The following is a 22205-nucleotide window of genomic DNA, read 5'->3' as shown; positions in this document are numbered from 1 at the left end:
CTCCAGGATTCTAACTTTCTTGTGGTTTCCACATGGATGCTGAGATGCAGGCTTTGGGGCAGGGACAAGGTGAGGAAGGCCACACTTCCCCAGCTGCCTCATTCTTTATTCTTCACGATTCCATCACACCAAGAAATTGACGGAGGAATTATGGGTAGCGTGACTTACAATATAGAGGGACAGATCCCCCAAAAGGAATGCCTAATATGACTTCCTCTTGGGTCCCTTTTAGGCACAAATTCCGTATTTTCAAAATTGTGGTTTCCCCCTTTCCTCCCGCAGAGACAGTCCTTGTGAGATGCAGATGTGGAGATGCAGAAAACAGCTCAGATTCTCCTTCTAGAAAGGACTCATGCTGGCTGCTGGGAGCCTGATTAGCTGCCAGCCTTCAGCTGACAGTTAACTCCTTCTCAGGCTGGCCTCAGCCATTGACTGAGCAGGACAGCGGGACAAAGACCTTCCCGTTTCTGCCTAACATGGGTCTCCTCTAACACACCATCTTTGCTTTAAAGCTTCCTGTTGGGCTGGTCTAATTGTCAGATCTGCGTCTTTGGGTCCAACAGCTCCTCCTCCTCAGTCCTGCTTCTTCCCTCTCCTTTTGCAGGTGTTTATCCCACTCAACACTTCTGACTCCTGACTCTAACCAGGCATTTGCTTTGCTGAGGACTCACTGGCAGCCTCTTTTGTTACCAAAACCCAAGGTTGGCTGCTTGGCATTCGAAAGCCAATACTCTAGAGACAAGTGTCGGTTGGGAAGGAAAAGTTGCTTTATTTAGGAAGTGGGTAACCCGGGAAGATGGCAGACCATCTCCAAAGTCCTGGACCAAGCAGGGAGTTTTTAGAGGAGAAACAGGTGAGGGTCCACAAGCAGGGGAAGCAGTCGTATAGTTAATTATTCTTGATATGATCTCAAGCAAACTTGCTAGCATCAGGGAAGGATAGTTTCTAGTGTGGTCAAGATTGATCTTCTTAGAATATCTGGTTCTTTATTTCCCCAGAGTCGGTATTCTGTTGATGTCTCAAAGAAGCTGTAATTAGTCAAGCTATCCGCTAGAGGGCACAGGTCAGTGAGTTAAAGGTATATAGCCTTGAAACACAGTTAACATTTTCTTTAGACTCTTTCCAATGCAACAACACGAGTTGTTCTCCCAGAGAATCTGTCCTTGTCCTGGAATCAGAGCCTCGGAGTACTCTGAAGCAAGAGTCTCCCGAAGCTATTAATTCCTGCCAGTTTGACTTACATGATGGGGGGTGTTGGTAGAAAATTGCAGGGTGGGCTTTGGCTGGCTCTGGCCAGCACCATAGTGCAAGTCCAGTTCTGGAACTCCATGTGTTTCCCGTGAGATCTCACTGGTAGGATGAGATGAAGAAATGTCCCCTTGCCTGAGGTTAGAGGAGCCTGTCCCCATTTTCCTGTGAGGAACTGAACACACACACACACACACACACACACACACACACACACACACCCTTCTAAGAACCAACAGCCATTCTTAGGGACAATGCTACCCAAAGCTACATTAAAAAAGAGAACCGAGTTCCTAGAGGTGCCAGGCTGCCCTCTCTGGAGATAACATTTGACATTATTATGCAAAGCAGTTTCAGTTCCTTTACCCTGCTTTTAGAACAGTGTAAGAAGCCTGTGGTATGAAATGAATAAGCCCTGTCACAAGCCTTGCCAAAGGACAGAGCAGTCTACTTCTGAGGGGTTTCTCTTTTGTTGGGCCAGATCAAATTCTTGAGCAAAACTGCACTCCTTTTAATCTCTGCAAAGGAAATGGGGGTCGTTTAAGAATTTATTATCCTTTTGTCTCAAGCAAACCCTTGGGAGTGAAGGGGATGGTTGTGTTTGTCCTTCTGGTTGCATATGTTCTACCCACTCATTTTGAATGTAATGACATAGGGATTGTTCTTACCTTTTGATACTTCTTAAAAAACCCAAGAATCACACAATACACACATTCTGCACCTTGTTTTTAAAAAAGCCTTTTTATTTTGAAGCAATGATAGACTCCAAAGTAGTACCTAGTGTCCCAGTGTATGCTTCCTTCAACTTCCCTCAATGATGACACCTTACAGAGGTGACATCAGTAATACAATATCAAGACCGGGACATTGACATTGATGCAATAGAGTTAACTAGAACAAAGGCCCTATTCAGTGTTCATTTTTTATGTGCATTCGTGTGTGTGTGTGTGGGCATCCGCTGCTCAACCTATTTGGTATATCTTGGAGAGCTTTGACTAGCAGGGCCATACAGACCTACTTTATTCTTGTTCCTTCTTAAATTATCTGGATGGACTATCATTTGTCAGTCCCCTGTTGTTTTTAGTTGTTTTTGACTTTCCTCAAATACAGATGATGTTGCAATAGCATCTTTGTACACATAGCTAGGAGAACTCCTACTAAACCCACATTAATAGTTGAGTCATTAAGCCAAGGGTATGTACCTTTGGCATTTGATAGAAATTGTCAGTTGCCCTCCAGAAAAGCTTGCCCTTCTCCGGTCTCAGGGAACCTTCCCAAAGGGCAGTTCAGTGTGATGGTGCCCAGTTCCTTGCAGCCTCCTGGCGTGTAGTTTCACCAAATATCTTAATTTTTGCCAATCTGGGTGAAAACATTTTTTTAAATTTACATTTCTTTATTAAGATGATTGAATATTTTTTCATATGTTTACAGGTATTTGTATTTCTTGTTTCATAAACTGCTTATTCATGTCCTTTGTCCACTTTTATTGGGTTGTTTACTCTGTTTTCTTATCTATTCTTATAAACTATGAAAGAACATTAACCGTTTTATTGTCATGAGTTGAAAATATTTTTCTGTTTGACTTTTGAATTTATGTCTTTTTTTTTTAAAGATTTTATTTATTTATTTGACAGAGAGAGACACAGCGAGAGAGGGAACACAAGCAGGGGGAGTGGGAGAGGGAGAAGCAGGCTTCCCACGGAGCAGGGAGCCCGATGCGGGGCTCGATCCCAGGACCCTGGGATCATGACCTGAGCAGAAGGCAGATGCTTAACGACTGAGCCATGCAGGCACCCCAAATTTATGTCTTTTTAATGTCATGTAGATGTTTTAAATTTTTATGGAATCAAATTTATTTTTCTTTTCTCTTATGGCTTCTGAGTTTTATGTCATGCTCAGAAAAGCCTTTCTTACTCTAAGAGTATAAAGAAATTCACTCATGTTTTCATGTAGTTACTCAATACTTGTGTGTATGTTTAAATCTTTGGGCCATCTGATATTTGTTTTTGTATGAGAGGTTAGATAGAGATCCAGATTAACTTTTTTCCCCAATGGTTAGCCAGTTATCTCAGCCCTGTTGGAGTTTTCCCCCCATGTCTTGATTTCTTTATTATTCCCATATGTATTTGAGCCTATTTCTGGATTCTATTTCATTCCATTGATTTGTCTATCTGTTCCCAAGTCAGGATTTTAATAGCTATTGCAGAGAGGAAAGAAGAAAGTGGAAAAAGTGCCATAAAATAATTTCAGATAGAATGCCATGTCAATTCAAAGGAGGGAGAGAGTATTTTTAGTTCGGGTGGTCTGGAAAAGCTTCATGAAAGAGAGACATTTAAGACGGAGCTCAAATGAGCTTCATTAGTCAATGGGAAAAAAAACAAAGCCGTGGAGGCAGGCGGTGGTGAATATTTGTGCAGATGTCTGTTGTGTCTGTGCAAGGGAGCCCGTACTCCACCACTTGGGTTTGTATGTGTGCATGTCTTGAATACAGTCAAGAGCATAAAGAAATTTTTGTACTACTCTTTTGAGTCATTTTGGGGATACATTTATTAACCATTATAGCTACAAGTTGAGCACCTACTATTTGCTAGGGATACCTATGTCAATTCTGATTCTCACCACAAGGAGCAAAGTTGATACTATTATTCTCATTTTAGGAATGAGGAAAAGCCTCAAGCAGGTAAAATAACATCATAAGTGGCTGCGCTGAGATTCAAATCCATGGCAAATAAGAAACCAAAATGCAGCAATGAAAAACCAGAGTAGAAAACGTAGCAGTCTCTCTTCTGACCACGTCACTTGGGATCCCTGTCCTTCCGGGCGTGGCCGGGGAAATCCAGGCCTGCTCTTTCCTCAAAGCCAGCATGTTGTTGGAAGGTACGGGAGATCCAGGGCCCTGAGAATGTCCCTTCCCTCCCTCCACAGCTCTTAAACCAAAGACAGATCGAGCCCGATGCGGGGCTCGATCCCAGGACCCTGGGATCATGACCTGAGCAGAAGGCAGATGCTTAACGACTGAGCCATGCAGGCACCCCAAATTTATGTCTTTTTAATGTCATGTAGATGTTTTAAATTTTTATACATCTAGCTCTTTTTGTCTTCTCACTGAGATGCCTTTGACGTGTGACCCACAGTGTCCCCCGAGCCCCGCCAAGTCCAGATTACCCTCTGTGTGACTTGGCTCGATATTGCACCTTACATGGTCTAGCCTCCTCACCTCCTCTAACTCTTTTCCCTGAAAATATTTATTAATAAATCTCTCTCACATGCATCTTTCTCTAAGGCAGTACTGCTTTAAGAAAGCTTTGTTTCAGTTGTGTAGAGGTGCGTGCATGCGTGCATGTGTGTGTCCGTACATGGTGTGGCCGTTTAACCTGCCTTTCTTACTGGGGACCTAAAGAGGTTGAAAACCACTGTCTCATAGCACAGTAAGCTGTCTCTCTTTGTGTCGAATCCACTGAGCCGGAAAGTTTCCTGGGTGCTCCAGAATCAGAACTGCAGATCATTTTCCAGGTCTTATTGCCTATTTGAGTACAGCGACTTAAAATACATTGAATAAAAATGTATTAGTCATGGGTCTAGAGAACACCATCAACTTTGACACAATTGGTTAGGCTGTTCTTTGAACTTCTTTGGGCAGTCAAGCCTGCCGAATAGCTTTCAAAGTCCAGATTTCCCTTTGCTAAGTTTGATAAATACGGTATAAAGATCATGATGGTTGAGTGTTAATTTTTTGCAGACTGGCAGAAATAGGAAAGCCAAGTTTGCCTTGGAGCAGAGCCAGAGGGTATGACTGACCGCACAGCAGGAGAGTCATCCCAGAGCTCCGGCCTTCTGCGGAGAGAGGTGGGGTGGTCAGAATCGCTCTGCATTGACCCTGAGGGGATAAATGCAGCACCTAAAAGGAAGGGAAGATGACACATCACAATACTCACCAACAGCCAGTGAGACCTAGCAAAGAGGTCTGGCGAGTTTCTGTCGGTCAGATCAGTAGAGATCCCAGGGCAGACCTGGAAGCCATGAGTGGAGAGAAAAGAGTACCAGTTCCCAAAGTACACAGCAGAGATGGAATCAGGAAGGCAGTGCAAAGAAAGGGCAAGACACCCAACTTCCCAGCAAAGCCTTGGGAACCCTGTCATCGTGGTGTCAGTTGAAGATCCTTATTTGTCAGTACATGATATAAGATGGGGTCCATATTTAGTAAAGAGCTAAGGTATGTTGAAAATTCAATGGAATGGTTAAGGAAAAAGGAAGGAGAGCTCAGCTTATGAGGTTTTGACTGAAGACAGCTGTAAGTGAAGAATTTATAGGGTTTCTAATATTGTCCCAGGGAAGAGCCATGTCTTCTGGTAGATGTGGCCATTCTGGTCACCCCAAAGGTGGGCTGCCGTGTGGGAGATGGGTGCTTGTTAGCATGGTCAAGTTCTGGTTGAAGGATCCTTCAGCACCAGCCAACTCCCTCCCCACTGATTCTGCATTCATTCCACTGCTTTCGGATTGTTACTCCAGGTAGGAGGTGTGGATTACAGCTAACACTTTTCCTCATCACTGGGAGCTAATTTTCCCCACTCAAATCTACTCCATTGGCTTTTGAGACTAAATCAATTTCATGTGAGTTTGGGTTGTGAGAGTCAGTATCCTATTCCCCCCCAAGGTGTTGACTATCCAAGTTCTAGGCTGACCAGTCCAGAGAGCCATGCCAGGGGTCAGGACCCTGTGAGGCCCAGCCTGAAATGCGCAGTCAGATCTCACAGGTTCCAAGACCACAGAGGAGCACCAGACCCCTGCCCGGCTGAGGGGCAAACCCTGGGGGACGCAGTATAAGCTGGTTGCTGACTATTGGTGAGACTCTAGAATTCAGCCATAAAGCGCGTGTTCACATGGGGGTGGGGCGAGAGAAAGCTTTGACTTGAGGGAGCAGAGCAGGGGTGGAATGTGTGTGGGGGTTAGTTTTGTCCTCAGTTTCTGTCCTGACTACAGTTTCTGGGAAATTAAGTGAGAAAGAAGCCTTTAGGCTCTAAATTCCAGTGGTGAAGAGAGACTCCCTAGCTCAGGGTTCTATCTCTGTCGGACATTCAGGTGGGGTGGGGTGGCTCCCATGAGGCATGGTGGGGCGGGATGGCTCATAGTGCCCAAGAATATAATATTTTAAGCTTTATAATATTCACACAGTACTTTCACATAAATCTCATACTGTAATTGTTGCAAGGATACACATTTTCTTCCCTAAAGCAGATTCTAATTAATCAACAGTATGCTGATTAAGCATCCGCAGGAGAAGCACTGTGCTAAACACTGTAAGAGATTCAAGATTTACAGCATGAACTTAGTCCTTGCACTCAAGGAATTTACAATCTAACTGAGGGGCTAGGACATGTCAAATGAAACATCCAGAAAACAACTGCTAAAAAAAAGTGCTAAACTAAGTGTTATTTATCTGCACCTCTTTCCCACCCTTCTATTGAGTCTCCCCACCCCCACCCCCCAGGTCTCCCTGGCCCCAGGGAGGAGGGTTTCGGAGGCTCCAGGCAGATAACACAATCCTTCCTCCCCTGCCCCACCCGCTCCTCACTCCAGTGTCTTAGTACCCTCCCTGCCCACAAGACTCTATAGGGGTAGTTGGGAGTAGGCGTTCCTGGGGATCTCTCCTGAAAATGGACCCTGCAAAGGTGATCAGGTCAGATAAAAATAGGTCTAATGCTTTTGATCCTTTTCCGTTAAAACTGAATGGGTTTGGTTCGTGGAATGGACACCTTGTTAAGTTGATAAGCATCTGCTGGGTCTCACACCTGAAGAAGGAAGATAAAAGGCCGTCAGGAGACCAGGGTGTGGACTTCTTGGAGGCTCCTTTCGTTGCTTTGCCAGGTTCTCTCATTATGCCTTTATTATACCCATATTCTTAAACATTCCTCCCAGACTAGTGCTAATGCTGTGAGTGTAATCATTTGTGTGTGGTCCTTTGAACTAGACAGGTTCAAGACAGTGACAGAAGTATTACTGGAACCAGTTTCTGCTGTTGGGCCAGCCTTACTCAACAGGAGCTCCCAAAAGAGAATTGAGGTCTATAGAATATTATTCGGGTGACTATTTTCTCGGTTCTCCCAAGGATGGTTACATAGCTAGGACCATTCTAGAAGCAGGTTAATTTGTTACATACAGTAGATGCCTTAGGGCAATAGGGTTCATTTTCTCATGGAGCCCAGAGTCTCAAGCAACACCTGGACTCCCTCCTTTTCTTGGCCTGACTCAGTTACCATAACTGACCCATCATGACCCTTTTTTTTTTTTATTAAGATTTTATTTATTTGTCAGAGGGAGAGAGTGAGAGAGCTAAAGCAGGGGGAGCGGCAGGCAGAGGGAGAAGCAGGCTCCCCACTGAGCAAGAAGCCTGATGCTGGACTCGATCCCAGGACCCTGGGATCATGACCTGAGCCCAAGGCAAGAAGCTTAACTGACTGAGCCACCCAGGTGTCCCACCCATCATGACTTCTTGAGTCATGAGTTTTGACACTGTGAGTAAATGGAGTTCCAAGGCAAGACCAGAGAGCCCTGTGGGTTGTAGTATGTTGAGTTGGAATGTTATTAGTTGTACTAGGGTCTAATATGAACCTAGACTGGGCAGTGAACTTGGAAAGAGAAGACTCGCAAACATGCTCTCTCCCTCGTTCCATATCAAGGAACTCTGTAAGGCAGGGTAGCTTGGAATGGCCATACATTTGAGTAATGACTCTCGTCTGTAGTCTGCAGTTGGAAAACCTCCATTCACAAAACATATTTTAGATCTTGTAAACAGTGATTTAAATGGCGAAGGTTAAGGAAGTATGTCTGCCTCATCTGATCTATAAGTTTAGAGCTTTTATGATTTGGCAAGAGGAGTCGAGGTATTGAGTGACTCTGGAACTCGTCAATACTGACGGGCTAAGCGGAGAAGATCAGGGTGCCCCGAGCTCAACAGGACAACAACAGGAACCTGTCAAGACAAGACTAGGAGCCTGTCGGTTCACAAGAGCTCAGCACCTCAGCCACTGGCTCCCCCATCTTCCCTCTCACCGTGCAGGGCTGGGCTGGGAGGACGCCTAGAAAATCCTGTCATGTTGCAGCTTCAGTGTTCGGGAAAACATTTTCTCTGAGGTGGGGTTGGCCTGGGCATTGTCTGACTTCCATGCTTTTGGAGGTTGCCAGGGGGGATGGACGATAATTCCTCCACGATTCCGGTTCCTCCCCTGGCTGGACCAGGCAGAGCTTAGCTGGCAGACAGAACAACTCCATGCCTGCTTCTCTGTGGCTACCGGGAACGGAATCCTGCTTGAAAGCCCCCGCTTTCCCCTTTCGCTAGAGACCCTTCCTTTCTTCCCTGCTGGAGCCAGGGAGGCTGAGAAGCAGCGTTCACACTTGCCGTGCGGCCACCATGGCTCGGTGTAAAGACCACTTACTTAGAGTCTCCAGTGTTACCTGTGGAGCTACAGAATTCATTCGTATTTTAGATCAGGTCTCTCTGCTCCACGTTCCTATGTAGTTCCCTTTTGAAATACTTATACTAAGATTGTTTATTTAGTATTTGTTTTCTGTGATCGACTATGAGCAACACCGGTTGGGAACTGAGCCTGTCTTGCTCACTGCTGTATTCCTATTCCCAAGTGCAGCCTCATCGTCCTGGGCACTTCAAAGAGGGGATTTAAAACGGAATGGATCACACAGGTAAGGGACAGAGGGGAGAAGCTGAATGGGCTGAAGAAACAACCAGCTCTTAGCACCCGCAAGAAGCTGCTGCTACCACTAGGGCTGGAAGGACACAGGGGAGGGATGGTGTCGCTAAAATCAGAAGCTGAGGCTGTACCCTGGCAGGGACTGTCCGGGACCCTGAAGGGAGGGGCTGTCTGGTGAGGAGGTGGGCCCGTTGCAGGAAAATGATGCTCAAAATATGGAGAGAGGGATGGAAAAAATAACCTGGTTTCTCTTCCTTCCCAACCTCTCACCCGTTGCTAGGGCCTCCCACTGGCCATTCCAGCTGGAGGGCAGTTGGCAAGGGTAAACAGGGAACAGTGTTTGCCGAGGACACAGAAGAGATCTGAGAGCGGATAGCCATGACAGGCACAAGGTGAAGAACAAATGTTTGTTGCTTACACAAATGAGTAGGCAAAGGGACACACGCTCATTATTGGCTGATCAGTGTTTAACGGAGCCACATCCTCCCATTCACAGGCTGGCAAAACTACCCCACCCCTCAATTCTCTGCTAGTGGCTGCCACAGGTCTTCTCGAGACACGAGTTTGGCCCATGTAAACGAAGTATAACTGAAATTCAAAGGAGAGGCAAGAGCCTGGGGTCGGAAACTTCATTCTGAATTGCCTGAATTGAAAAAAATGTTCTCTTGCGGGGATTACCCAACATACCAGTAAAGCTGTTCGGCCCTTCAACATCGCCCGGTTAGAAATCCCAACCTAATTTTCTTGAGCCTCACATCTAACAGCTGCAAGGATAGCGTGCCTCAAAATGACACAAGTCCCCCATTTCTGAGGCAAGCACCTAGCCTGTCCCTCAAGGGTAGGCCCTGGGTATGGGTTTCAGGTCACTCGGGCCGAGCCACCAGAGGCTTTCTTCCCAGTGGGCTCCCGTGCCCCTGCCAAGGCCTGGAAGGCTGCGATTCCACAGTGTGTCCACCAGAGGGCCTCAGGGCTGCCCCTCAGAGTCCACACTGGGTGGGGACTTGGTGCCTCACCCAAGCTGGGCTGTGCGTGGTGTCCTGTGGGCTCGACTCTTCGGCACCTCATGTGGTGGAGCCGATCTGGGGGAGCAGAGCTGCCATGCTTCTAGAGGTTCAGTTCCCTCACTGTCTCTTTCACAGGTTCATTTTACATTTAATAACAGTTGATTTGAAAAATTTACAAACGAGGAAATCAGAACAGGTCTGTGTGTGGGTGGGTGGGCATTTTGAAGGTGAGGTAGCAGGAAGTGGGGATGATTCTGGTCACATCAATGAATGCCCGAACTTGCAGGTTAAATATTATTTAATGTTGAAGAAATTCAGAGCTGGAAGAAGACCTTGGAAATAATTTAGCGTCTCCCTCATTTGTAGCTAGAGAAACCAACATAGCCTTTGCTGCTTGCAAGATGCCTGGTAGGTTCAGAAACTTTAGGAATGCAGTTAATACATTGAGTTATTAAGGGGTTTGTGGTAATATTTTATTTCAGTACTCCATCTTTGCTCCCATTTTCTTAGGTCTAGCATGAACCTTAACAGCAGCAACAAAGCACAAAAAGGCATTTTTCGATTTTCTGTTGAAAAAGGTTGGCTCTCAGTTCTAATCCCACCTTTGGCCCTTGGGTTCTTTCCAGACTCTATTGAACCAGAGGATAGAAAGACCTGACAGGGTAGGGAAATTATCCAGGAAGATGGTGGAGTGAATAGAAACCCAATCAAACTCCTAATCACAAATTCTATTAAAATCAATCAGGAATTTTGCTAAAGAATTTCCAGTAATACAGCAGATATCAGTCACTAGGGTAACTTAAGGGAGAATGCATTAAGATGGAAAAATTAATGTGGCTCCCTAAAAAAGTGTCATCACTCAAAAAAGAAGAGAGAACATACAAAAAGCTTTGTTTTAATTAACCCCGACAAAGAGCAACCACAGGGAGCCACACACAGAATTCAGAAAAAGGTTGGAGCCTCTTTTCAAAGAAATGAAGTGGATACCATATCTCTCAAGCGAGAGAAGGTCAGAATTAAAAAGAATGAAAGTAATGATCATTGCGAAAGACAAACTGAGGGTGTTGTTTAGGCTGCACAAAGCAGAAATTGCACTTAACTTGGTTAAAAAAAAACCCCCAAAAACCCTTGAGCAATATATCCAGAATTTTAAGAAACTAAACTAAGAAATGAAGCATTTCAGGAGGGCCATTCTGAGGAATAGAGCTCAGCACGGCAATTTCTGCATAGTTAGACTTCCTGGATTAGCAGACAAAATAAAAGGCACTGAGTCAATAGTTAAAAATGCAATAATATCTTCTCCAGAACCAATAGGAGATGAGATTTGAAGTGAAAAGAATCATATGATTTCATAGAGTCCATAGAACATTTCAAGAGCGACTTGCTATTTACAACACAGTTCTCATGCTCCTGCGTCTTCTCATTTGCACTTTACAACAATTATGTGAGGTGGACAGGTATTATTTTCTCTCATTTTACTGATAGAAATTAGCCTCTGAGAAGCTGAGTGATTTGTCCAAGAGATATAACTAGTTAGTACAGAGTCCAAGTTCAAGTCCAAGTCTCGCTCTCCAAGGTGGGAGAGTCTTATACACATTTTACACACTAAGGAAAATACATCTGCAATGACACTCAAAAAGAGAAGATCACTTTTAAAAGAATGTAGATAGGAAAGACTATTGCCCTTTCTAGTAACATAAAAAGAGCATGGTGGATATGGAACAATATCACCAAGGATGGGTGGGGGTAGAGAGAGAGAGAGAGAGGGAGAGAGATGGGAGAGGGAGAGAGAATGAGAATGTGCCCATTCACTCATGACCCTGCCAAACTGCCCTCCATGTGGGACACCACAAACACCTCTCCAAGGTCCTAGAAAGCCAACCTGTCACCTTTTTCCAATTAGCTCTAAGGACTGCTTCCAACAGAAATCAACATGAAACACAGAAACCTAAATAGGTGGCATTGACCTGAGTTATCTATTACAAAAATAGGTAAGTGAGAACAGTACGAGGAAGCATTTTTTTTGTTGATAATTATAATTATTATATTTTATGGAATGGAAGTAAGATGCAATATGAGGCATTGCAAACTTCTGTCACCTTTCTAAGAGCTATTTGGCTAAATGTGACAGGAACTATCCCTTACACTCAATACTACCACTCTGGGAACTTATCCCAAAGCAATAATTCAAAGAAGAAAGTTATAGGTGGTTATACTGATATTATTTATAATTGTTAAAACTTGAAATAAAAACCCAATAATTGGGTTTTAGCCCAAATGAATATTACATAAACCATTAAAAATGATGAAAACGAAATGTGTGTTTGAAATTAGCAATGGGAGTAGATCTAAACTCTTCACATTACCGTGATTAAACAATGAAAAACGTGTGCATATAGATAAAAATTAGAATGCAGTTTAGAGAAACGACATGAATTTATTTAGGGCGTGGGATTGAAGCTGAACTTTCTAATTTCTTTCTTTAAATAATTTTTAATTTATAAATGATTAAGAAATTGCCAGTGCTGTTGCTGAAATATGGCCAGTCCCATCCAGGTCAGAGATCTGTGGGCTCTTTGGAAGGATGAGAAATTGCTCACAGTCACAGTGTCTCAGTCGGGGAGCTGGGGGCCTGTGGGCCTGGGGCCAGGGCTGAGAAGAGACTTCATTTGCACTCTATCTTCTTTGATGCCTTTTGAATTTTGTATCCTGTGCGTGTGGCACCAATTACGAAAATGACATCCAGGTGCAATAAATCTCCATTGACTCTATTTCTGATCCAAAAATTGGGCCAAATGGTCTGATGATGGGACAGAATAGTTGAAATCAGTGTGGCCTTGGAAAAGCCAGAGCATTTCGTCAGTGTGCCAAATCATTGGAAGGGTGGGGAGTGGAAGCCATGCTGAGGCTAGACAGAGGGCACCGGGTGGGAGTGGGTCTTCCTGGGAGTCCAGCTGAAATGGTGGAGATCCGGTCAGATCTTGGAGTTGAGGGCCAAGGAGCAGAGAGCTGCAGTGTGAAAGGTGAAGGTGAGTAGAGATGGTGATAAAGCCCCAGAAGGGCCAGTGCAAGGGCCGCCGTCGGCCAGCAGAGGGCGGTGTGGGCCGCGTGGCACGGGAGGTTAGCGTGGATGGAAGCCACCGGGGTAGGGCTTGGGGGGGGCCAGAGCCTCTGGCATGTGAAGTGGGGACACCGCGGAGGCTTGGAACAAGGGGAAGGTCCCGGGGCGGGTTGCTGTGGCCAAGGTGAAGCGGGAGGACGCAGACGCTCCAGGCTGGGCCCAAGGATCCAGGGCCACTGGCACTAGGGTAGCAGCAGATTGTTTTTTTTTAAAAAGATTTATTTATTTTTGAGAGGGGGAGAGAGAGAGAGAGAGAGATTGTACGTGTGAACAGGGGGAGGGGCAGAGGAAGAGGGAAAGGGAGAATCTCCAGCAGACTCCTCGCTGAGCACAGAGCCCCATGTGGGTTCAAGTCCTGCTTTGGAGACCAGCTCTGTGACTGTGATCCCTGTTTTGTCATCTTCAAGTATGGGTTAATATTAGCTGGAGGCAGAATGGGGAGGCAACAGTGAGGCCACCTGCACGCATTTGGAAACGGGGAGCTAAGTGCTCTCTGATCCAGAAAATCTGAGCTAGAAAATCAGCAGAAGACAGATCAAAGCAGAGAAGCGACAGGTGACTTGAAGGAGGCAGAAAGACTCTCAGGCCACTTGAGAAGGACTGAAGCCTGAATAAAAATATTAAGTTGTTTGAACAAGAGCTGAGGAACCACAGAGCCCTGAGGAGTGGCAGGTGTCTACACTGGCTAGGCGCTGCTCAGGTGAGGGACAGGTATGGTGCTTTTGTGGAAAGGGATGCCTCTGACTACTCTGACCCCATCAAACATTTGAGTCATGGTCACATGCTCCCCAAGGAACCCTTGCCTTTCCCCATAGCCTGCCCCACAGGGAGGATAGAACTTCCCATTAGAGGGTGGGAGTAACCGGTCCCCTTGGGAGTTGTTTCTCATTGTTCGCCAAAATCATTAAAAACACCAACTTCGGAACCAGGTTGAAATTCCAGCTCTGCCTCCCCTGTCTTCAGCGGCCCCCAAGGAGCTCCGTCCTCCTGAGGGAGCGAAGGCCCCGTTGGGTGAGGGCGCTGCTTCATCCTGTGGCTAGCTCTGGGCCCGGCAGCGCTGCCCAGCACGCCGCACCTGGGCCTTCTTCTGGGAGCTCAGCGGCGTCTCCTCGGCCGTCATCCTGCATGGCAGCGAGGTGACAGCCATGGCACCGTCTCAGCGGGAGGTCCTGCCCCCGGCACCACTGTCCCCGCTGAGGAGAAAGTGGACGCAAAGAAGAGGAGAGCAGAGAGCAGGCATAATGGACAAATGGTAAATGAATGAATGAAATTGCCTGCTTGCTTACCCCATCCTCCAGGGTTGGCAGCCCCCTGGGAGACAGATATGCGTGGAAATTATACAGGCCTATATGAAGAGGAAGGAGGAATCAATCTATTGTGTCAGGGGAGGGAAGCAGAGGAGATTTCATTTGTTTTGAAGAGAAGTCCAGGAGTTTCCTAGAGCTTCCAGATAGAGAATGTGGTTTGCATGAATCTTGGAGCGGGGAACGGGCTGCAGGGAGCTGAGGGGGCTGCAGCCTGGGTGCGGGTGGCAGAAGGGTGGGAGACAAGGCCCAGTAGTCTGATGGGGACCAGATCCCATGAGTATGAACGGTGACAAAGTGTGCTGTGTTGATAGGTTTTGGTTTCATCCTACAGGCAATGGGAATTTCAAGCAAGTGAGTGACAAAAGGAAATTTGCATTTTATTGTTATTTTTTAAAGATTTTATTTACTTATTTGACAGAGAGAGACACAGCGAGAGAGGGAACACAAGCAGGGGGAGTAGGAGGGGGAGAAGCAGACTCTGCTGAGCAGGGAGCCCGATGTGGGGCTCGATCCCAGGACCCTGGGATCATGACCTGAGCTGAAGGCAGACGCCCAACCGACTGAGCCACCCAGGCACCCCGGGAATTTGCATTTTAGATGTGAGGTCCTTGAGAGCTGGGGAGATGTCTTATCCACCCCTGTGTCTTTAGTAAGAGACATACAATTTCATTCCTGGTAAGACATCAACATTTGGTACATGCATGAAAGACAGCGCTGGTGGTTCTGGAGAAGAGGTGTGCATGAGGGAGACCACAAAGGAGGCCAGGCGGGGAGTGCTGAGGGTGTGAGCAAAGGGAGCAGTAGGGCTCGGGAGGAGGTGATGACATTTGAGACCTGTAGAATCAGACCGTTTGGTGACTGGCTGTGGTGGGAGCCCGGATGGATGAAGATAAAGCAAAGATGACTTTAGGATTTCTGGCTAGGGTGATGGCAAAGCTACTAAAAGCTAGAAAGAAAAGAGGAGGAAGAACCGACTTGCTAATGTCTAGGACAACACAGTATGAAGTGCTCAGTGGACATAATGATTTTTTCTTCTCTCAGTAATGTTGCCTGAAAGCAAGGCTGTCATTGTTAACAATGTTGATCAACTCTTCCGAGGCTTTGAGGGAACCAAGAGTTGCAGTTTCAAGGTACCATTAAAAAAAAACCACGTTACAGGGGCGCCTGGGTGGCTCAGTTGGTTGACGGTCTGCCTTTGGTTCAGGTCATGATCTCGGGGTCCTGGGATCAAGTCCCGAGTTGGGCTCCCTGCTCAGCGGGGAGCCTGCTTCCCCCTCTCCCTCTGCCGCCCCCCCTGCTTGTGCTCTCTCGCTCTCTCTCAAATAAATAAATAAAATCTTAAAAAAAAAGTTACAATTATCACCCGTATTATTTTAGGTCATATGGATGATGGGACATCTCTGGAAAGGGCCAACTCTAAGCAACTGTGTTTCAACTGGAACATTACAAATACACAACTGAATGAAAGGTACAGAGATTTCCCTTATACCGCCCACCCCCACTCCCCAACCTCCCTCATCGTCAACATCTGCCACCAGAGTAGCACATTTGTTACAACTCATGAATCTACATTGACACGTCATTATCACCTGGAACCTAAAACTACTCTAAAATATAAAATCTATCAGTTACAAGAACCCCAGACAACCGTATACGTTGCGCACGTATGCATGTACAATTATATACTGCTATCTGTGGTGGAGACCAGCAGGACTGTCTGGTGTGGGACTCTGACTCTGGGCCTCTCTCTAAGTCGTGTGGCAATGAGCCAGCTCTCAGATCCAATGTCCCACGGGATGGAGGGCTATCAAGTTCTCTGAGGAAGCTGAGGCATGTTGGAGAATCCCCCGAAACTGTAGGCACCTAAGATTAGAACTGCATGGTGTGCATATCTAAAATATTTATTCCCCGCCATGGGGCCACTTTTATACACATCTCATAAAACAGCAGAGTACAAGGCGCCGGGGCGGGGGGTGGGGAGCACGGTGCTGGACATCTCCATAGCACACGCCATTGATTTGGCCCTAGCACACTTCTCCTTGGGAGGCTGGGAGGGCAGGCAGCTGGCTCCCCATTCCACCTGCACCAAGTGTTGCTGGTTGGTGTCCGTCCTGAGCCCTTTACGGAACTGCTGTGCTGTCTTATTCCTGATCCTGCTTTCTGTAGAGGAGAAGACAATCTGTCGGGGGGCCGGCAGCACTGAAGTCCACTGTAGTTTGCAGAGCAAAATTTACTGTTTCATCTGAGTCTTGGTTATTTCTACCGCCGGATTTAACAAAACTCTAATGTTAAATTTAAAGTAGCATGAGGGTTTTATAAAGACCTTGCATAATAAATTCCAGCCCATATGGCCTCATTCGCAGAATCTGAAAGACTGGTATTTACTTTTCTTATTATTTCCAAGGGGAAAAAAGGTTTAGATCTGCTTCTCCCCAGGCCTCCCAAATAATGGTGGTGTATTTTCTGTCTAATGGTATGGACAGAGGCCCTCTTCTGCTGACTTTATTGATCACGTTTGAGTTAATGGTAGTGGTTTGTTTGAAGTAGATTTTTGTATGTGTGTGTTTGAGGTAAAATACACCCAAAGAGACAGATAGAATAGTCCTTGGGGTTCTCGCTGTGACCAGGAAGTTTTTATCTTTAAAAAAAAATTCTCTTTTCTTTGAGAATGAAAAATAGCACTTAACAATCTTAGTTGGCTTTAGAGTTGGTCCAACTGGGGAATAACAAAATCTCATCAGTGACATTTTCAGGTTTAATATGACTATATTTATATACTTAGAAGGACCAGGTGTATATAAAAACATTCATTTTTGATGAAAACTATAAGTGCTTATTAAAGCACTTTGACTTCTTTCTTTTCCAGTCACTGCTACCTGAAAATATCTGCGAATATTATGTTAAGGGAAAATATTTTGAAAAAAGTGGAAAGTTATGTGAGAAGATGCATAATCCCAAATCATAGAAACAAAACAGAGGCAATATATGTAAACAATGTGTGCGTGCGTGTTTGTGTAAATTATGTATGCCATATATTTCCTACCGTCCACTCTGCAATAGAGAATATTATTCTTTTCTTGTAGATTCAGGAACACAATTGGCAATGACGGATTTCTAGTGACCTCTAGAAATCTTGATAAGGTCGACCCAAAATGGGAACCTGTAGTTAAGCTTCATCTTGGTGGCACAAGATAAAGGAGGGAGCTCAGGAATCGAGGGGCAGGGTCTGTGGTTTTATGTGGTTCTTGCCAAACTGGCTCAGGCAGAAGACAGCGTGCCGGGGGTATAGACCTGGGGATGACTCAGAACAAAGCCTCCAACTCTCAAGTGCACGATCAGGAGCTCTGCACCCAGGAGAACAAGGAGAAAAATGCTAGCCAACCCATTCCTTTTCTTTCTCCAACTTCCAAACATTATAATACCCCTGTGTTTTTACGTGTTTTTCTGGAAGGAATGGTTAGAATGCCTAGGGTGGTCAGGGAGAGAGGAAAGTGGTAAAAAGGCATTTGCTGCAAAGCGACGGGGAAAAAATGGAATTGCTCTGTGCATGGCTGGTTGAGTTCTTCCGGCTGTATCCATGATAAAGAGAATAAACAATCAGGGATTTTCCTCCTGGACAATTACTATTACATAGACTACCGGTGGGATCCGAAGCATTGCCACCGTGGACGGCTTGGAAGAGAACCATTATGAAGAGTCATTTGTAATGGGATTTTACTTCTGGTCCTAAAAAAATTTGATAACCAAATTTGTAATACAAATGATTAGAAAGGCCTGAAGACCGTTAATGGCAGAATTTGTTAAATGATATATTCACCATGAATACCCCATCTTTCTAATTCACGTGCCTTGCTTGGGCATATTGAATATATCAACTGTGATCTATCTGGACTGAAATGGGCCTGATTAAGACAGCATTCTGGAAGAGGAGTTTTCCACCCCCCTGCCCACTACTGACTTGAAGTTTGACTGTAGTCATTCCTAAAAGACGTTCAACAAAATTTCTTAGATGAATTGATCTCAAGCACAGCTGAGGGTTTACTAATTTGTGGGGAATTAGTGGGAAGCTGTAGGGAAGCTAAGGAGTGTCCTCATCCACAAAAGATGTGAAAGGAGGGGTTTTGGCTTTGGGGAATGCTGCTTATGTCAGCGGCTAGTTTTTAAGAAGTATGAAAGGCAGAGGTCACCAAAACATCAAGCGCACACTGGTTCTTGAGAAGGAAGTTCATGGCAGGACATTGTTAGATGTGCAGAGGTGCAGAGCTTGAGGCCCGGGGTGGGGGCTGTGTGGGCAACACTTCCCAGACGCAGATGACTAGTGGTGGCAGTGTGGCCAGGAAGGGGAATACCAAGACTTCACCCCAAGTGGTGTGAAGGCCAATGGAGAAAGCATGCTTGACACTAAGTCTCTGGGGGCTACCTGGAGCCTACCTGGCCATCAGGTAACAAGATCTGAATTTTGAGCTGCCCAAAGCCAGTGGTGTTTGCCCACGTCTTAGTTTTGAGACAAGATTTTTTACTCCCTTTGACAAGACATTCTTTGATTTGAAATTAAGAGTGGCGAAAACAAAATATGGCCTGGATTCTGTTTCATCCCCCCACTGGTCTGACACCACCTATGTACTGTAATCCACTTCTGGCAATAACCACCCAGAATTAGTGCTGACTCCACGAGTGGAGGGCTCAGTCCTCCACAACACTGCTCCTACTTCAGATGTCAGGCACAGTTTGGGGGTTCCCAGGTCACCTGCCCTATTGACCAATGGGTTACAAATTTGGGAGGTTCCTACAGCCCTCTCAGGTTTGATAATTTGCTAAAAGCACTATAGTTAAGGACTATACATTTATTATAAAGGATACAAAACAGGACCAACTAGATGAAGAGATACATGGTGCAAGGTCTAGAAGGGTCCTGAATACACTCTCTGGGAGAATCAGGAGCTGTCACCCTCCTGGCCCATCAATGTGCTCACCAACCAAGAAACCCTTCTGAGCTTCTGTGTCCAGTTTTTACCAGGGTTTTATTATGTAGGTGCAATTGATTAAATCATTGGCCAAGTGATTAAATGTGCTCTCCAACTCTCCTCCTCACCCTTGAGGTGGGGCTGTTGCTCAGTCCCAACCTTCTAAGGAGGTTGTTAGTCTTTGTAGTGACCAGCCCCCATCCTGAAGCTATCCAGGAACCCCCACCCCCAACCCATCATCTTATTAGCATAAACTCAGGTGTGATCCAGAGGCTCATGAATAGCAAGTACGCTTCTATCACTTGGGAAATTCCCAGGATTTTAGAAGCTCTGTGTCAGGAACCTGGGACAAAGACCAGACAAACTCTGTTATAGCATGAGAATACAGGTCACGTGGGCATGTTTCTATATAATGAACTTTAAGTGATATAGAGAGGGTTCTGATATGTTTTCCACACTGGAGCCAGCACACAGAGAAAAGTCCATATGAGGACACAGCAAGAAGATGGCTGTCTGCAAGCCAAGGAGAGAGGTGTCGGGAGAAACCAGACCTGCTGATACCCTTGTCTTGGACTTCCAGCCTCTAGAACTGTGAGAAATAAATGTCTGTTGTTTAAGCACCCAGTCGGTGAGATTTTGTTATGGGAGCCTTAGCAGACGAATATAGGGCCTTTGTTAATGCATTTTCTCAAAGTTTGCCTTGCCAGTTTTGTTCCTGAGGAGACTCTAAGGTGTTCTCCAAGGTGCATGCTGCTAATTTGCTGGCGTGGGGACGGCTTCTGGCTCTGTGTTGGGGTGGGGATTCTGCCTGTGAAGTTGTTCCATGTTGACCCTTCTGTGCTCTATTCTATCCTTTTCTGTTCACGGCTGTGTTGTCCAAGGCTGTTCTTTACCTGCATTTTGTGAGAATTCTTGTTCATACCATTAAATCTGTCCTGGACTGGAGCTGCCCTGGGGCTGTTTTGGTTGAATGATCTTATGCCCACTGTCAGGTGGATTAGTCTTGCCAAGTATAATCATTCTGTTGGGAAGCTATAGGAAACAGATACAGAAGAATTAGGTGAATTCTACCTGAGCACATATAGCTAGTTAGTAAGATAATTGAAATTAGAATACCAAATTCTGACCTCCTATTTAACTGTTCTTTCCACTCTAACCCTGAACGGTCTCACATTTGTGAGTAAAAGAATGGAAAAATTTTGTTGACAATCTTTACACCTCTCAAAATGTGTGGAACCATAGCAAACTACTTGTCCTGTTAGTGTCACCTCATTAGAGTCTGGGACTATAGGAACCAGAAGAAGCAATTAATAGCAATAAGCTCGATTTTTCTTAACGTTCCCCTTCAGAGGTTCTGAGCAAAGACAGCTAAGAATCCAGATCACCCAAAAGTGCCAATTAAGGGAACTTGACTGCATATCCAGATGACAAAATTGCTACCAATCATCCAGAGATTTCTCTTCAGTGTCTACTTTGTAAAAAGTGGAAGGTGAATTCATCCATACCAGGTGCTGATATGTTCATACCTTCAGCTTTAAAAATCAATGAGAAAGAAGACTTTGGTTTTCCCACCTGAGATAAAGTGTTCTAAAAACATCTTACTATAAATTACTTGTTTGTGGACACCCAAAAGGTTCCATAAAAGATGAGATATGGATATAATTTAAGGGAGATGTAGTTTAAGGTTTTATGAGATTAAAAAGCAAGGATGCACAGAAAGTTTCCAGCTCTTCCGGTCGATCTGATGGACCCTTGAGTTCTTCCCTTGATTATCTTGTTCTTTTGCCGGCAGTCCTCATGTTGAAATGAATAGAATGCAGATGATTAACTCAGAAATAGGCAGGTCATCTGATGAAGAGGAAGAATAACCATCTGCCAGGAGGACCTGTCCTACTAAACCTTCTGCATCTCCTCTAAGGTTTAAAGGCTTTTGTGTCTTTCTCATCCAGCTTGTCCGGGGTCTTCAGGCTCAGGCCTTCATGCTGGAGATACCTGCCTCCTTTGCTCATATTCACACAAATCCACAAGTACCGTGTTTCATGATTTAGAAGAGTTTTTCCCTTTTTAACGAGGATCCAATCAAGAGAAGATCGGCAAATGCAGCAGTTTTAGAATTAATCATTTTGTTTGTTTTGTGTTTAAAACCCAAGTTATTAACTACTTCAAAATAGATCTTCAAAATGGAGTGAACCAATTGTAATCAAAATTCTAGTGCACAGCCCCACACATCACAAGGCCCTGCCTCCCCTCAGCATATTTCTAAATAGTTGTAGATTGTTTTCTCAATCTGTGTGCATCATTAATAGAGGCAGATGGAAAAGCAGCTTAGCTCCTTGTCCCTTTCCTCTGTTGGCTCCTATACTTGAGATCTTCTTTTCGCTCCTACAGACGCACTTTCCACCCATCCACTCCCAACCAGGGAGGCTGGCCCCTATGGATGTCATCAACATACTCTGATGCCTTCTGGCTATAGCTGGGTTTGGTTAATGGAAGCCATCAGCAGGAGACGGAGATGGTGGGTCCGGAGGAGGTGGAGGTGTGTATTCCAGAAGCTTGCTTCCTTCCAATTCAAGAGGGAATGCTGTGTCCCACTTCTGATGAGTGGCCCTTTCCCTGCAGCTATGCTCTGTGGGTGCCCAGAATCTCCCTTTCCTGACACCCTTCTGACCTAGAGGGGGTAACCAGGGTATGAAGTATCCATTGTTGTTTCATAAACCCTGCCTGTGGCTCTCTGAACAGTGCCTTTATTAAAGTCTCCACCAGCCTGGTTTGCATGAGCCATGTGTTAATAGCTGGGTCTGATCCCACTCTTTGTGTTCCTCTCTCTTTTTGTCCTCTCTCATTCACCCTGTCCC

The 22205-nt window shown here is 45.4% G+C and overlaps 1 long non-coding RNA gene across 4 annotated transcripts in view; it reads left to right on the top strand.

Moving 5' to 3' along the window:
• Positions 1-22205, top strand: part of LOC118550031 (uncharacterized) — a 152606-nt gene that overhangs the window by 36718 nt on the left and 93683 nt on the right. The window contains exons 1-3 of one of the 4 annotated variants that reach the window (XR_013440634.1): positions 13467-14331; positions 15428-15516; positions 15764-15854. The exons of the other annotated variants lie outside the window; for them this stretch is intronic. This is a non-coding gene — a long non-coding RNA (uncharacterized LOC118550031). Of the gene's footprint in view, positions 1-13466; positions 14332-15427; positions 15517-15763; positions 15855-22205 lie in introns of those variants that run through there. 4 annotated transcript variants of the gene reach the window in all.

Source organism: Halichoerus grypus, chromosome 8, assembly GCF_964656455.1.
Source record: "Halichoerus grypus chromosome 8, mHalGry1.hap1.1, whole genome shotgun sequence".
In the NCBI taxonomy this organism is placed as follows: domain Eukaryota; kingdom Metazoa; phylum Chordata; class Mammalia; order Carnivora; family Phocidae; genus Halichoerus; species Halichoerus grypus.
Note: the sequence above shows the minus strand (reverse complement) of the source record. Positions and strands in the feature narration are given on the sequence as shown.